This window comes from Lolium perenne, chromosome 2 (genome assembly GCF_019359855.2).
Source record: "Lolium perenne isolate Kyuss_39 chromosome 2, Kyuss_2.0, whole genome shotgun sequence".
Classification (NCBI taxonomy): Eukaryota; Viridiplantae; Streptophyta; class Magnoliopsida; order Poales; family Poaceae; genus Lolium; species Lolium perenne.
This window is the reverse complement of record NC_067245.2, coordinates 257,999,190-258,017,227: the sequence shown is the minus strand read 5'-3', so window position 1 is coordinate 258,017,227 and position 18,038 is coordinate 257,999,190. Positions and strand designations below refer to the sequence as shown.

Below are 18,038 nucleotides of genomic sequence, written 5' to 3'. Positions count from 1 at the left end.
AAACAAGGGATACAAGGCACCCAGGGCTTCCCAAAATAAATAAGTAACAAGCTGGCATGCACGCAAACAACAAATGGTAAAACATTGCAAACTAGTTGTGGCCACTGGACAAAGCTGTAGATTCCGGCAGTGGTCAAGGGGAGACCCATAAGCATACCCACGTGTGGTTAGAGCGCTCTGTCTCGGAACAGATAACAAGAACTCGGGGTCCTAAGTTTCATGGAAACACAAGTGAGCCGTCATAAAACGAGCAACTGACCCACCGATGCCTCCGCTAACAACTATTAACAAGTAATCATGATTCCCTCAACAGATATAACCATGAACCATGTGTCATGAACTTCCAACAGATAACCCGCTAAGATAACGGTAACGGCAACGAGATATAAAAAAAGCACTAGCATGCACTACAACTCGCAAGGCAGACCTGATAACCAAACAATAGCTGTAGGTGGTTGGTGGAGGCAATATAGGCTGCTTGAGGTAACAGGTGGAAGGGACACGTGACAAGAATGCAACTCAAGGATATCATAAGGGAGAAGGCAAAATAAAATAGGTAAGCGACTTCTGCAGGGGTAGGAGTATAAGGGAAATGCTTGCCTGTTAAAGCTTGCCGAGGAACATCCGGAGAACTCGTCGTATCTCACCACACCACTTCGTGATCCTATCCGGGAAGAAGCAAATGCTGGAAAAACAACGGGTGCAAGTCTTACTACTACGGAAGAAGAACCAGCATGATCAAAATGATATGCATGACATGGCAAATATGATGCAGCGATGCAACTTATCCAATTTAATCGGTGTCGGAACCCCGGACAATCAAATTAGAGTTGGAGTTGCATTTTCTACCGGCAAATTTAAGTGTTGATTAGCATGGCAAGACATGGCAGGGGTGCGCTACTTCAAAGTTAAACGGAGCAGGGAAAACCTTAGTCGGTCTCCAAAATACTCCGCATATATGTGAGGTGAACATGCATAACTATCAACGCGCGACATGATGCAAGATGCAAACAGGCATATAGATGTCATATTAATGTTCTTCACATTTTTCTGATCGGAAAACATATTAAATATATTTTATTTCGAGTTATGGTTGGAGAGTTATGATTTTAGGAGGAATAACATATTTCCTGCCATTCTCAGAAAAGATAGAGAAAAGGGAAACGATTTTATACCGACGAAGATCTAGCCACAGGGGCTGACGAGCGGGGCCAGGAGGTGCTGACTGGATGCGCTGACGAGGAATCACAGCTGCGGGTTTTCTCACCGAAGGTAGCACCAGCCCGAGATAATGACAACTGGGACCGCCGGGACACATGCAACATGCAAAAGAAAAGAATGGGTTAATTGTCTCCACGAGGAATCAATCCCAGGACCTGATGGAACAAGAACTGTGGAACGAACAACAAGACCACCGATGGGTTCACGTCAAGGAGGGGTCGCCGCACTATATCAGGTGCTCAAGCTTGCACCTTTGGCTGCAGCGGACGAAGGCGAAGACAAGGATGCCGGCAAGGTATATGGAGCGGTCTTTGACGAGGACGGACGGACGACGGAAGCGGAGGCGAGGTCGACGTAAACTGCATGTCGCCGTCGAGCACGGTGCAGGGCTTGGCGACGAACGCAGCAAGGCAGGTTGACGTTGAGGGCGTCGTCGAAGCAGCTGGTGGCGGTCGAGCAGATGAAGGGCGGCGCGCGGCCAAGTCGGGCGGAGACGACGCAGAGGCGGCCGCGGACGCGCGGCAGAGAAGAACGCCTGGGCGTGGTCGCGCTGACCCTGCGAGGACGATGATCTCCGGCTCATGGAGGAGACCATGGTGGCGACGATCTGAAGCTGAAGTTTGCCGTCGGGGCGAGCTGACGTTGAACAGCGAAGGAACGCGAGTTGCAGGGTGTCGAGGATCATGTAGAGCAGATGTCACCCGAGAACTGGATGCAGCCCAAGTCGGGCCTTGGTACCTGGACAGAGCAGAGAGACGATGACGCGCGGAAAGAAACACAGATGCTTCCAAGGTTCATGAGCGCTCACCATGGCGTCGAGAAAGAAACAGAGATCCAGCGGAGAGGGTCAAGGTTGCGCGGGCGAAGTCGATGCAGAGCAGCGCCGGCGACGTTGTCCGGGAGAGCTGACCGGAGGTCGACCGGGTTGAGGATGCGCGGCGAGGATCGGAACAGAGTCAGCGAGGCAACGTGCCGCGGCGCTAGCGAGATGGAAGAAAGAAAAGAGTGGCGGCGGAAGAGATGGAGTTGGGCTAGGGTTGCAGGTCCAGGCTAGGGAAGGTTTTTATAAAGATGAGGGAGCAGGGATCGGCCGTCCCATCACTGGACAGCGACGTGCTGAGCCACGGATGCGTCGCCGTACAGCAAGAAGAAGAAAAGATCAGGACAGAGGGAGATAGGGCCTTCGTACAGCAAGATGGGCCAAAAGAATGGAAAATGACCGGGCCAAACTAGGGAGGAAAGAACGTTGGGCTGACATGATCGGTGAGAAAAAGGACCAAAAGGTTGCTGCGTTGTTTTCCTCTCACCACTCTAAAACATTTTTGAACAAGAAGGGAATTTTAGAAAGTGGTTTGGAAAAGAAATTTTAAGCAGGATTTGAAGAACTTTGAAACTCTGAAATAATTAAACAAGATTTGAGATTAGATTTTAAAGATATCCAAAATAATAATATTTAAGTTTTATTATTATTGAAAATAAGATAAGAAAAGAAGGGGTTTAAATAAAAATAATTTTCTTGAAAGATTTTATTAAAACATGCAAGGTGATTGATGCCATGATTATGCAAAAAATAAAAATGACAAACAAATCTAATTGGGGTATTTTCCTGGGTCGCTACAATCGACACCACTAACAAGGGATCGCGCCCCGAGATCCCACGTCCAGGTACGGGGGAAGAGAGATGAACTATCGGATCTTCTAGCGACGTGTCGAACTCCTCGACACCACTAACAAGGGTCTTGCTCCACGTCGATCGGCGACACCACTAACATGAAGTCGTTGTTCCGCTGTTGATGATGCGCTTTCGTTGGGATCCTCCGAAGATCGAACCTATTAGGATAAGGCAAAGATCGTCCAACCCACGTCGGAACCTAAGACTCAGAGACTTAGACAAGAGAGAAGACTCAAAATAGCAAAGGTAAGGGGAGAAAGAATATAGGTAAGGAGAAAAATCAGAGCTAATCAGAAATATCCAACGAATTTTAGAAAATAGTTTGGACTCGCTAAACTCAACGACCATTGGCAAGGTTATCCTAAAGGCTGGACTAGTGGGGTATCGTCAACCTGATGCTCTGATACCAACTTGTGACGCCCCAAAACCGGTACCATGAGGATCCCAGCGAATCCGCTGAAATCCGCACGATATCGATTTTAGGAGACGCACCACCAAGCGCCTCGTACACGCCGAAGCATGCACGCGATGCGGGTGGAATCAATCACGAGAGGTAACATTACAACAGGATTACAATAGAACCCACAAGAGACATATATATTACAACAACGACTCCAACGAGTCAAGAATACAAATAGATACATACAAAGATCCAAATCATACAGAAGATCAAATACATCCGAGTACGGACAAGATACAAATTTGGACTAAGAGTTCTGAAGATAACCGATGGCGTCCATAACCCTGCCCAGGCCAAGCCGGAAGGGTAACCTTGCTAACGTCGTCTTCATCGAACATATCTTCATACCTGCCCGGTTATATCCCGTAGAAGCAGCAATAAGTACGAGTTCGTACTTAACAAGACTTCAAGACGTATAAGCAATCGTCAACCAGTCGTCCTTTGTACTTGAGGCACGCAGGGGACTTAGAGGACGCAAGAGGAACGTCATAGGCAATATGGTGGGGTTAAGCGGCAACGCGCAAGCACTAAAAACCTATAGAGACACTCTACAACATTCGTCTAAACAGAGAAGGTGAGAGAGCGCATAAACTAACAGTTCTATACTCTGCAAACAAAACACAGCCGATGCGTTCCCCCTTCGCAAAGAAGTACTTACAAGGGCACTCACACGGTTATCAAGTTTTAACCATTTATTATTGAAGTTGTACTAACTTACTCGCAAGTTATTATTAATAAACAACAGGTGTAAGTTGTCTATGGTCGAGTCATACAGCTCCAAGTCGTCCATAACCGCGGACACGGCTTATCGATAAGATGTACACCCTGCAGGGGTTGCCCAAATGTACCCACACGCACCGCTCGACCCACTTACGACAGGTGGATATCACGGCTCGCACTCTCCTTCACGACAACAATGTCCAGGAAGCCACCTAACTAAGTTGAATCCGAATCGAAGTTCGGCCGTATCTCCGAAGCGGACTTAGCTGTTGCGCCAGCGTACTAGGTGGTTTAAACACACACTGGGGCGATAAACCACTTCGCAGCGGCTCCGCGACCTATACGTGCATACCAGAAACAAGGGATACAAGGCACCCAGGGCTTCCCAAAATAAATAAGTAACAGGCTGGCATGCACGCAAACAACAAATGGTAAAACATTGCAAACTAGTTGTGGCCACTGGACAAAGCTGTAGATTCCGGCAGTGGTCAAGGGGAGACCCATAAGCATACCCACGTGTGGTTAGAGCGCTCTGTCTCGGAACAGATAACAAGAACTCGGGGTCCTAAGTTTCATAGAAACACAAGTGAGCCGTCATAAAACGAGCAACTGACCCACCGATGCCTCCGCTAACAACTATTAACAAGTAATCATGATTCCCTCAACAGATATAACCATGAACCATGTGTCATGAACTTCCAACAGATAACCCGATAAGATAACGGTAACGGTAACGAGATATAAAAAAAGCACTAGCATGCACTACAACTCGCAAGGCAGACCTGATAACCAAACAATAGTAGGTGGTTGGTGGAGGCAATATAGGCTGCTTGAGGTAACAGGTGGAAGGGACACGTGACAAGAATGCAACTCAAGGATAGCATAAGGGAGAAGGCAAAATAAAATAGGTAAGCGACTTCTGCAGGGGCAGGAGTATAAGGGAAATGCTTGCCTGTTAAAGCTTGCCGAGGAACATCCGGAGAACTCGTCGTATCTCACCACACCACTTCGTGATCCTATCCGGGAAGAAGCAAATGCTGGACAAACAACGGGTGCAAGTCTTACTACTACGGAAGAAGAACCAGCATGATCAAAATGATATGCATGACATGGCAAATATGATGCGGCGATGCAGCTTATCCAATTTAATCGGTGTCGGAACCCCGGACAATCAAATTAGAGTTGGAGTTGCATTTTCTACCGGCAAATTTAAGTGTTGATTAGCATGGCAAGACATGGCAGGGGTGCGCTACTTCAAAGTTAAACGGAGCAGGGAAAACCTTAGTCGGTCTCCAAAATACTCCGCATATATGTGAGGTGAACATGCATAACTATCAACGCGCGACATGATGCAAGATGCAAACAGGCATATAGATGTCATATTAATGTTCTTCACATTTTTCTGATCGGAAAACATATTAAATATATTTTATTTCGAGTTATGGTTGGAGAGTTATGATTTTAGGAGGAATAACATATTTCCTGCCATTCTCAGAAAAGATAGAGAAAAGGGAAACGATTTTATACCGACGAAGATCTAGCCACAGGAGCTGACGAGCGGGGCCAGGAGGTGCTGACTGGATGCGCTGACGAGGAATCACAGCTGCGGGTTTTCTCACCGAAGGTAGCACCAGCCCGAGACAATGACAACTGGGACCGCCGGGACACATGCAACAAGCAAAAGAAAAGAATGGGTTATTTGTCTCCACGAGCAATCAATCCCAGGAGGCCAGGACCTGATGGAACGTGAACTGTGGGACGAACCAATAAACCATCGATCGGTTCACGTCAAGGATGGGTCGCCGCAGTATATCAGGTGCTCAAGCTTGCACCTTGGGCTGCAGCGGACGAAGGCGAAGACAAGGATGCCGGCAAGGTATATGGAGCGGTCTTTGACGAGGACGGACGGACGACGGAAGCGGAGGCGAGGTCGACGTAAACTGCATGTCGCCGTCGAGCACGGTGCAGGGCTTGGCGACGAACGCAGCAAGGCAGGTTGACGTCGAGGGCATCGTCGAAGCAGCTGGTGGCGGTCGAGCAGATGAAGGGCGGCGCGCGGCCAAGTCGGGCGGAGACGACGCAGAGGCGGCCGCGGACGCGCGGCAGAGAAGAACGCCTGGGCGTGGTCGCGCTGACCCTGCGAGGACGATGATCTCCGGCTCGTGGAGGAGACCATGGTGGCGACGATCTGAAGCTGAAGTTTGCCGTCGGGGCGAGCTGACGTTGAACAGCGAAGGAACGCGAGTTGCAGGGTGTCGAGGATCATGTAGAGCAGATGTCGCCCGAGAACTGGATGCAGCCCAAGTCGGGCCTTGGTACCTGGACAGAGCAGAGAGACGATGACGCGCGGAAAGAAACACAGATGCTTCCAAGGTTCATGAGCGCTCACCATGGCGTCGAGAAAGAAACAGAGATCCAGCGGAGAGGGTCAAGGTTGCGCGGGCGAAGTCGATGCAGAGCAGCGCCGGCGACGTTGTCCGGGAGAGCTGACCGGAGGTCGACCGGGTTGAGGATGCGCGGCGAGGATCGGAACAGATTCAGCGAGGCAACGTGCCGCGGCGCTAGCGAGATGGAAGAAAGAAAAGAGTGGCGGCGGAAGAGATGGAGTTGGGCTAGGGTTGCAGGTCCAGGCTAGGGAAGGTTTTTATAAAGATGAGGGAGCAGGGATCGGCCGTCCCATCACTGGACAGCGACGTGCTGAGCCACGGATGCGTCGCCGTACAGCAAGAAGAAGAAGAAAAGATCAGGACAGAGGGAGATAGGGCCTTCGTACAGCAAGATGGGCCAAAAGAATGGAAAATGACCGGGCCAAACTAGGGAGGAAAGAACGTTGGGCTGACATGATCGGTGAGAAAAAGGACCAAAAGGTTGCTGCGTTGTTTTCCTCTCACCACTCTAAAACATTTTTGAACAAGAAGGGAATTTTAGAAAGTGGTTTGGAAAAGAAATTTTAAGCAGGATTTGAAGAACTTTGAAACTCTGAAATAATTAAACAAGATTTGAGATTAGATTTTAAAGATATCCAAAATAATAATATTTAAGTTTTATTATTATTGAAAATAAGATAAGAAAAGAAGGGGTTTAAATAAAAATAATTTTCTTGAAAGATTTTATTAAAACATGCAAGGTGATTGATGCCATGATTATGCAAAAAATAAAAATAACAAACAAATCTAATTGGGGTATTTTCCTGGGTCGCTACAATCGACACCACTAACAAGGGATCGCGCCCCGAGATCCCACGTCCAGGTACGGGGGAAGAGAGATGAACTATCGGATCTTCTAGCGACGTGTCGAACTCCTCGACACCACTAACAAGGGTCTTGCTCCACGTCGATCGGCGACACCACTAACATGAAGTCGTTGTTCCGCTGTTGATGATGCGCTTTCGTCGGGATCCTCCGAAGATCGAACCTATTAGGATAAGGCAAAGATCGTCCAACCCACGTCGGAACCTAAGACTCAGAGACTTAGACAAGAGAGAAGACTCAAAATAGCAAAGGTAAGGGGAGAAAGAATATAGGTAAGGAGAAAAATCAGAGCTAATCAGAAATATCCAACGAATTTTAGAAAATAGTTTGGACTCGCTAAACTCAACGACCATTGGCAAGGTTATCCTAAAGGCTGGACTAGTGGTGTATCGTCAACCTGATGCTCTGATACCAACTTGTGACGCCCCAAAACCGGTACCATGAGGATCCCAGCGAATCCGCTGAAATCCGCACGATATCGATTTTAGGAGACGCACCACCAAGCGCCTCGTACACGCCGAAGCATGCACGCGATGCGGGTGGAATCAATCACGAGAGGTAACATTACAACAGGATTACAATAGAACCCACAAGAGACATATATATTACAACAACGACTCCAACGAGTCAAGAATACAAATAGATACATACAAAGATCCAAATCATACAGAAGATCAAATACATCCGAGTACGGACAAGATACAAATTTGGACTAAGAGTTCTGAAGATAACCGATGGCGTCCATAACCCTGCCCAGGCCAAGCCGGAAGGGTAACCTTGCTAACGTCGTCTTCATCGAACATATCTTCATACCTGCCCGGTTATATCCCGTAGAAGCAGCAATAAGTACGGGTTCGTACTTAACAAGACTTCAAGACGTATAAGCAATCGTCAACCAGTCGTCCTTTGTACTTGAGGCACGCAGGGGACTTAGAGGACGCAAGAGGAACGTCATAGGCAATATGGTGGGGTTAAGCGGCAACGCGCAAGCACTAAAAACCTATAGAGACACTCTACAACATTCGTCTAAACAGAGAAGGTGAGAGAGCGCATAAACTAACAGTTCTATACTCTGCAAACAAAACACAGCCGATGCGTTCCCCCCTCGCAAAGAAGTACTTACAAGAGCACTCACACGGTTATCAAGTTTTAACCATTTATTATTGAAGTTGTACTAACTTACTCGCAAGTTATTATTAATAAACAACAGGTGTAAGTTGTCTATGGTCGAGTCATACAGCTCCAAGTCGTCCATAACCGCGGACACGGCTTATCGATAAGATGTACACCCTGCAGGGGTTGCCCAAATGTACCCACACGCACCGCTCGACCCACTTACGACAGGTGGATATCACGGCTCGCACTCTCCTTCACGACAACAATGTCCAGGAAGCCACCTAACTAAGTTGAATCCGAATCGAAGTCCGGCCGTATCTCCGAAGCGGACTTAGCTGTTGCGCCAGCGTACTAGGTGGTTTAAACACACACTGGGGCGATAAACCACTTCGCAGTGGCTCCGCGACCTATACGTGCATACCAGAAACAAGGGATACAAGGCACCCAGGGCTTCCCAAAATAAATAAGTAACAGGCTGGCATGCACGCAAACAACAAATGGTAAAACATTGCAAACTAGTTGTGGCCACTGGACAAAGCTGTAGATTCCGGCAGTGGTCAAGGGGAGACCCATAAGCATACCCACGTGTGGTTAGAGCGCTCTGTCTCGGAACAGATAACAAGAACTCGGGGTCCTAAGTTTCATAGAAACACAAGTGAGCCGTCATAAAACGAGCAACTGACCCACCGATGCCTCCGCTAACAACTATTAACAAGTAATCATGATTCCCTCAACAGATATAACCATGAACCATGTGTCATGAACTTCCAACAGATAACCCGATAAGATAACGGTAACGGTAACGAGATATTAAAAAAGCACTAGCATGCACTACAACTCGCAAGGCAGACCTGATAACCAAACAATAGCTGTAGGTGGTTGGTGGAGGCAATATAGGCTGCTTGAGGTAACAGGTGGAAGGGACACGTGACAAGAATGCAACTCAAGGATAGCATAAGGGAGAAGGCAAAATAAAATAGGTAAGCGACTTCTGCAGGGGCAGGAGTATAAGGGAAATGCTTGCCTGTTAAAGCTTGCCGAGGAACATCCGGAGAACTCGTCGTATCTCACCACACCACTTCGTGATCCTATCCGGGAAGAAGCAAATGCTGGACAAACAACGGGTGCAAGTCTTACTACTACGGAAGAAGAACCAGCATGATCAAAATGATATGCATGACATGGCAAATATGATGCGGCGATGCAACTTATCCAATTTAATCGGTGTCGGAACCCCGGACAATCAAATTAGAGTTGGAGTTGCATTTTCTACCGGCAAATTTAAGTGTTGATTAGCATGGCAAGACATGGCAGGGGTGCGCTACTTCAAAGTTAAACGGAGCAGGGAAAACCTTAGTCGGTCTCCAAAATACTCCGCATATATGTGAGGTGAACATGCATAACTATCAACGCGCGACATGATGCAAGATGCAAACAGGCATATAGATGTCATATTAATGTTCTTCACATTTTTCTGATCGGAAAACATATTAAATATATTTTATTTCGAGTTATGGTTGGAGAGTTATGATTTTAGGAGGAATAACATATTTCCTGCCATTCTCAGAAAAGATAGAGAAAAGGGAAACGATTTTATACCAGGGAAGATACAGCAACAGGGGCTGACGCGCGGGGACAGGAGGTGCTGACTGGATGTGCTGACGAGGCATCACAGCCGCAGGTTTTCTCACCGAAGGGAGTGCCAGCCCAAGACAATGACAGCTGGGACCACCGGGACACATGCAACAAGCAAAAGAAAAGAATGGGTTATTTGTCTCCACGAGCAATCAATCCCAGGACCTGATGGAACAAGAACTGTGGAACGAACAACAAGACCACCGATGGGTTCACGTCAAGGAGGGGTCGCCGCACTATATCAGGTGCTCAAGCTTGCACCTTTGGCTGCAGCGGACGAAGGCGAAGACAAGGATGCCGGCAAGGTATATGGAGCGGTCTTTGACGAGGACGGACGGACGACGGAAGCAGAGGCGAGGTCGACGTAAACTGCATGTCGCCGTCGAGCACGGTGCAGGGCTTGGCGACGAACGCAGCAAGGCAGGTTGACGTTGAGGGCGTCGTCGAAGCAGCTGGTGGCGGTCGAGCAGATGAAGGGCGGCGCGCGGCCAAGTCGGGCGGAGACGACGCAGAGGCGGCCGCGGACGCGCGGCAGAGAAGAACGCCTGGGCGTGGTCGCGCTGACCCTGCGAGGACGATGATCTCCGGCTCGTGGAGGAGACCATGGTGGCGACGATCTGAAGCTGAAGTTTGCCGTCGGGGCGAGCTGACATTGAACAGCGAAGGAACGCGAGTTGCAGGGTGTCGAGGATCATGTAGAGCAGATGTCGCCCGAGAACTGGATGCAGCCCAAGTCGGGCCTTGGTACCTGGACAGAGCAGAGAGACGATGACGCGCGGAAAGAAACACAGATGCTTCCAAGGTTCATGAGCGCTCACCATGGCGTCGAGAAAGAAACAAAGATCCAGCGGAGAGGGTCAAGGTTGCGCGGGCGAAGTCGATGCAGAGCAGCGCCGGCGACGTTGTCCGGGAGAGCTGACCGGAGGTCGACCGGGTTGAGGATGCGCGGCGAGGATCGGAACAGAGTCAGCGAGGCAACGTGCCGCGGCGCTAGCGAGATGGAAGAAAGAAAAGAGTGGCGGCGGAAGAGATGGAGTTGGGCTAGGGTTGCAGGTCCAGGCTAGGGAAGGTTTTTATAAAGATGAGGGAGCAGGGATCGGCCGTCCCATCACTGGACAGCGACGTGCTGAGCCACGGATGCGTCGCCGTACATCAAGAAGAAGAAAAGATCAGGACAGAGGGAGATAGGGCCTTCGTACAGCAAGATGGGCCAAAAGAATGGAAAATGACCGGGCCAAACTAGGGAGGAAAGAACGTTGGGCTGACATGATCGGTGAGAAAAAGGACCAAAAGGTTGCTGCGTTGTTTTCCTCTCACCACTCTAAAACATTTTTGAACAAGAAGGGAATTTTAGAAAGTGGTTTGGAAAAGAAATTTTAAGCAGGATTTGAAGAACTTTGAAACTCTGAAATAATTAAACAAGATTTGAGATTAGATTTTAAAGATATCCAAAATAATAATATTTAAGTTTTATTATTATTGAAAATAAGATAAGAAAAGAAGGGGTTTAAATAAAAATAATTTTTTTGAAAGATTTTATTAAAACATGCAAGGTGATTGATGCCATGATTATGCAAAAAATAAAAATAACAAACAAATCTAATTGGGGTATTTTCCTGGGTCGCTACAGGCATCCCCTTCTTCATCGACAACATTATCAGGTTCCTCTAGTGAAACTATATTTTTATTCCATCACATCTTATGCACTTTGCTTGGAGCGTCTGTTTGTTTTTGTTTTTGTTTTGTTTGAATAAAGTGGATCCTAGCATTCGTTGTGTGGGAGAGAGACACGCTCCGCTGTTGCATATGGACAAATATGTCCTTAGGCTTTACTCATTATATTCATGGCGAAGGTTGAATCTGCTTCGTAAAACTGTTATATGGTTGAAAACGGGAAATGCTACATGTAGTAATTGGTAAAATGTCTCGGATAATGTGATACTTGGAAATTGTTGTGCTCATGTTTAAGCTCTTGCATCATATACTTTGCACCTATTAATGAAGAAATACATAGAGCTTGCTAAAATTTGGTTTGCATAATTGGTCTCTCTAAGGTCTAGATAATTTCTAGTAAGGGTCGAACAACAAGGAAGACGGTGTAGAGTCTTATAATGTTTACAATATGTCTTTTATGTAAATTTTGCTGTACCGCTTCATACTTGTGTTTGTTTCAAATAGCCTTGCTATCCTAAACCTTGTATCGAGAGGGAATACTTCTCATGCATCCAAAATCCTTGAGCCAACCACTATGCCATTTGTGTCCACCATACCTACCTACTACATGGTATTTCTCCGCCATTCCAAAGTAAATTGCTTGAGTGCTACCTTTAAACAGTTCAAAATTTATCACCTCTGATTTGTGTCAATGTTTTATAGCTCATGAGGAAGTATGTGGTGTTTATCTTTCAATCTTGTTGGGCAACTTTCACCAATGGACTAGTGGCTTCATCCGCTTATCCAATATTTTGCAAAAAGAGCTGGCAATGGGATTCCCAGTCCCAAGTTAATTAACCATCATAATGTTACAAAAATAGACACTCCTCCATGGTATGTGATTGTTGGACGGCACCCGAAGGATTCGGTTAGCCATGGCTTGAGAAAGCAAAGGTGGGGAGGAGTGTCATCATAATAAAACTAAAATAAAAAGGCACTCCTTCATGGTATGAGATTGTTGGCAGGCACCCGAGGATTCGGTTAGCCATGGTTTGTGAAAGAAAGGTTGGAAGGAGTGTCACCCAAAAATAAAAATAATTCATGGGAGCCGCTCTTTGAAGGTTTGTCTGGCAAGGGGGGGGGGGGGGGGGTTAGAGTGCCCACTACCATTCGTTGACAACAACAAACACCTCTCAAAATTTTACTTTTATGCTCTCTATATGTTTTCAAAATCAAAGCTCTAGCACAAATATAGCAATCAATGCTTCCCTCTGCGAAGGGCCTTTCTTTTACTTTTATGTTGAGTCAGTTCACCTATTTCTCTCCATCTCAAGAAACAAACCCTTGTGTGAACTGTGCATTGATTCCTACATACTTGCATATTGCACTTGTTATATTACTTTACATTGACAATATCCATGAGATATACATGTTACAAGTTGAAAGCAACCACTGAAACTTAATCTTCCTTTGTGTTGCTTCAATACCTTTACTTTGAATTTATTGCTTTATGAGTTAACTCTTATGCAAGACTTATTGATGCTTGTCTTGAAAGTACTATTCATGAAAAGTCTTTGCTATATGATTCATTTGTTTACTCATGTCATTTACCATTGCTTTGATCGCTGCATTCATTACATGTGCTTACAATAGTATGATCAAGATTATGATGGCATGTCACTACAGAAATTATCTTTGTTATCGTTTACCTACTCGGGACGAGCAGGAACTAAGATTGGGGATGCTGATACGTCTCCAACGTATCGATAATTTCTTATGTTCCATGCCACTTTATTGATAATACCTACATGTTTTATGCATACTTTATGTCATATTTATGCATTTTCCGGCACTAACCTATTAACAAGATGCCGAAGAGCCAGTTGCTGTTTTCTGCTGTTTTTGGTTTCAGAAATCCTAGTAAGGAAATATTCTCGGAATTGGACGAAATCAACGCCCAGGATCTTATTTTTCCACGAAGCTTCCAGAACACCGGGGGAGATACGAAGTGGGGCGACGAGGCGGCCACACGCTAGGGCGGCGCGGCCCAAGCCCTGGCCGCGCCGGCCTGTTGTGTGGGCCCCTCATGGCGCCCCCTGACCTACCCTTCCGCCTACTTAAGCCTTCGTCGATAATAACTCCTGTACCGAGAGCCACGATACGGAAAAACTTCCAGAGACGCCGCCGCTGCCAATCCCATCTCGGGGGATTCAGGAGATCGCCTTCGGCACCCTGCCGGAGAGGGGAATCATCTCCCGGAGGACTCTTCACCGCCATGGTCGCCTCCGGAGTGATGAGTGAGTAGTTCACCCCTGGACTATGGGTCCATTGCAGTAGCTAGATGGTCGTCTTCTCCTAATTGTGCTTCATTGTTGGATCTTGTGAGCTGCCTAACATGATCAAGATCATCTATCTGTAATGCTATATGTTGTGTTTGTTGGGATCCGATGGATAGAGAATACTATGCTATGTTGATTATCAATCTATTATCTATGTGTTGTTTATGATCTTGCATGCTCTCCGTTACTAGTAGAGGCTCTGGCCAAGTTTTTGCTTGTAACTCCAAGAGGGAGTATTTATGCTCGATAGTGGGTTCATGCCTCCATTAAATGCAGGACGATGTGACAGAAAGTTCTAAGGTTGTGGATGTGCTGTTGCCACTAGGGATAAAACATCGATGCTATGTCTAAGGATGTAGTTGTTGATTACATTACGCACCATACTTAATGCAATTGTATGTTGTTTGCAACTTAATACTGGAAGGGGTTCGGATGATAACCTGAAGGTGGACTTTTTAGGCATAGATGCATGCTGGATAGCGGTCTATGTACTTTGTCGTAATGCCCAATTAAATCTCACAATACTCATCATAACATGTATGTGCATGGTCATGCCCTCTTTATTTGTCAATTGCCCAACTGTAATTTGTTCACCCAACATGCTATTTATCTTATGGGAGAGACACCTCTAGTGAACTGTGGACCCCGGTCCATTCTTTTACATCGAATACAATCTACTGCAATACTTGTTCTACTGTTTTTTGCAAACAATCATCATCCACACTATACATCTAATCCTTTGTTACAGCAAGCCGGTGAGATTGACAACCTCACTGTCACGTTGGGGCAAAGTAATTTGGTTGTGTTGTGCAGGTTCCACGTTGGCGCCGGAATCCCTGGTGTTGCGCCGCACTACACTCCGCCGCCATTTACCTTTAACGTGCTTCTTGGCTCCTACTGGTTCGATAAACCTTGGTTTCTTACTGAGGGAAAACTTGCCACTGTACGCATCACACCTTCCTCTTGGGGTTCCCAACGGACGCGTGCTGTACGCGTATCAGGCGTCCAGCATAGCGGGGCGGCGTGGCCGTGCCCACATTGGCGTGGATGCATGTTCGGCATTGGCATCAGCATGTACGTTCGGCATTGGCCTCGGCGGTATCTCTGGTGTGTCAGTGATCGAATGAGGGGACGGGATTGAGGGTGCATCCCGACGGTGACCTAGCAGTGGCGGCGAGCATAGCCGTTCTGACCATGCCGATATCGGCATCGGCAAAGTTTGGAGGCTGTGGTGCTCGAATCAAGGAGGGATTTGTTTCTTGTACGCCAAAAGTGATTTGAAACAAGTTTCGTGTTGAAGGTTAGGTAACGAAAGTTTGTAACTAAGCCCAAAATTATACTAGCGCCATGGTGAGGTTCTTTTTGATAGAGCTATACGGCTGGGCAAACTTTTTTGACACTTTTTAGATAGGGTTCCTTGTTGTTACATGTATGGCATCATGTATGGCAAATTTGGGGTCATTTGGAGATGTTCAAAAAAATCACTTTGCTTAAACGCATGCCGTCTCGTCTCACTGAAACCAGCTTTTCTAACAAGGTGATTTATTCTACCTTCTCTAAATGAACTCAAATTTCATACAGCTGATCTTCTATACATAGATAGATAAATTGTTTCATTTTTATATTTTTTGAACTTTTTATTTCCCTTTATAATAACCAATTGATTTTCAGGTCAAAACCTCGAAAAACAGCATCATGTATGGCATCATTTTTGCCATAAACTTCAAATTTTGTGAAACTTTCCCTTTTAGATATTCCTTGTTGTTATAGATATGGAATAATGTATGCCAAATTTGGTTAGGTCTCACTGAAACCAGCTTTTGTAACAAGTTAGGTTTTTTCGACCTTCTCAAAAGGGATTTTTTCTACCTTCTCTAAATGACCTCAAAAATCATACAGACGATCTTCTATACAAAGATAGGTAGATTGTTTCGTTTTTACATTTTTTTGAACTTTTATTTCCCTTTATAATACCCATTTGTTTTCAGGTCAAAACCTCGAAAGTTAACATAACTAGATGGTGAACCCTTCCAAACTTCAAATACAGAGATAGATAGATTGGTTCGTTTATCATTTTTTGCATGAAAATTAATGGCTACAACAAATCGGTGATGGTTTATCATTTTTTTCATGAAAATTAATGGCTACAACAAATCGGTGATGGTTTATCATTTTTTTCGTGAAAATTAATGGCTACAACAAATCGGTGATGGTTTATCATTTTTTGCGTGAAAATTAATGGCTACAACAAATCGGTGGTGGTTTATCATTTTTTGCGTGAAAAGTAATGCCTAAAAGAGTTTATAATTTTTAGCGCGTGAAAATGAATACAGAAAACCGCCCTTTAGCATACTTAGAGAGTGGAAGGTAACCGCCGACAGAGAGAGAGAGAGAGGGGTTATCCTGCCCGTTAGATCATACGATCAACGGTCGGCGGGCACGATCCGCGTGACATGGGCTAGACCAATCAGGGAAACGTTGCACGTGTGAGAGAATTTGTGGAGGGAGAGGGCAAAATTGAGTAGTATCAAGAAACCAAGGGCACCTATGTAATAAACAGACTAAGGGATTCAAATATGAGATTTAAAAAATGGAAAATGCGTGTTTTGTACAATAAAACCCATCTTGGCCTATCTCAAACTATTTGCAATACAAATATACATGAGTGTGAGAATTGTGGCCTCATTTAGACAAAATATGTTTTGTGGAAAGCTGTTTTGGGAAGGGCTTATTGTGGAAAACCATGCACCTTCATAGCTACTAGGTGATTTGAGAAGGCCTTTGAGAAGTGGCAATTTGTGGTAAAACTTGATTTATCTATGACTTATCTATGTTTTGAGAACTGGCAATTTGTGGTAAAGACTCCATGAGTATGTGCCACTATTTTTCGGAATTTTTTTGCACATTAAATGACTCATTTAACTAGTTAATCTCATTTGTTGACTGTCTGTTGACTAGCTACTTGAGGGTAAAACTGAGCATATTGCACTAGCCAGTATTACCACTCAGGGGGAAAACTGAGCACACACAAAATGCTAGTATAATACTCGAGGTTATACCTGAGTATATCTAAATTTCCAGGGTTAGACTCGAGGACGCGTGTTGCGGTGCAGAAATGGAAGACGTGCAGTGGACGCGTGTCGCATTGCAGAAGTCCAAGACGTGCAGACGTGCAGCGGTGGACGCGTAGGACGCGGGTCGCATTAACCACCCCTTGCCTTTATAGGCGCCTCCTCCCACTATCTCTGTCACTCTCACTCTCACTCGCCTACGCAACGCCGCCTCTCTCACGTCCCATCATCTTCTCCAAAGCAAAAAACCCTCTCCCTCTCCCTCTCCTCTGCCGGCGAGATGGACAAGGAGAATGCCAATCCCATCGTCCACGGCGCCGTCGGCTCCAAGCGCGATGCCTCCCTCTTCGACGCCGTCCCCTCAACGGACGTCGCCGCCGTCCCCTCAACGGACGTCGCCGCCGTCCCCTCAACGGACGTCGCCGCCGCCTCCGCTGGTGCATCGGAGGCTGCTGCCGCCTGATACGTCTCTGACGTATCGATAATTTCTTATGTTCCATGCCACATTATTGATGATACCTACATGTTTTATGCATATTTTATGTCATATTTATGCATTTTCCGGCACTAACCTATTAACGAGATGCCGAAGAGCCGATTCTTTGTTTTCTGCTGTTTTTGGTTTCAGAAATCCTAGTAAGGAAATATTCTCGGAATTGGACGAAATCAACGCCCAGGGGCCTATTTTGCCACGAAGCTTCCAGAAGACCGAAGGGAAGACGAAGTGGGGCCACGGGGCGCCGCCACAGTAGGGCGGCGCGGCCCAAGGGGGGCCGCGTGGCCCTAGTGTGTGGGGCCCCCGTGCGGCCCCCTGACCTGCCCTTCTGCCTACATATAGTCTTCATCGCGAAACCCCCAGTACCGAGAGCCACGATACGGAAAACCTTCCAGAGACGCCGC

General features: G+C 46.5%; 2 long non-coding RNA genes across 2 annotated transcripts; both read right to left on the bottom strand.

Moving 5' to 3' along the window:
- Positions 1 to 3,513: 3,513 nt before the first annotated feature.
- LOC139835316 (uncharacterized) lies at positions 3,514 to 5,183 on the bottom strand. The gene is made up of 2 exons (XR_011751110.1): positions 5,026 to 5,183; positions 3,514 to 3,701 (listed from the first exon to the last, which is right to left on the bottom strand). It is a non-coding gene; the product is annotated as an uncharacterized lncRNA (long non-coding RNA).
- Positions 5,184 to 7,949: 2,766 nt separating this feature from the next.
- LOC139835315 (uncharacterized) lies at positions 7,950 to 9,632 on the bottom strand. The gene is made up of 2 exons (XR_011751109.1): positions 9,465 to 9,632; positions 7,950 to 8,137 (listed from the first exon to the last, which is right to left on the bottom strand). It is a non-coding gene; the product is annotated as an uncharacterized lncRNA (long non-coding RNA).
- Between the last annotated feature and the right edge of the window lie 8,406 nt (positions 9,633 to 18,038).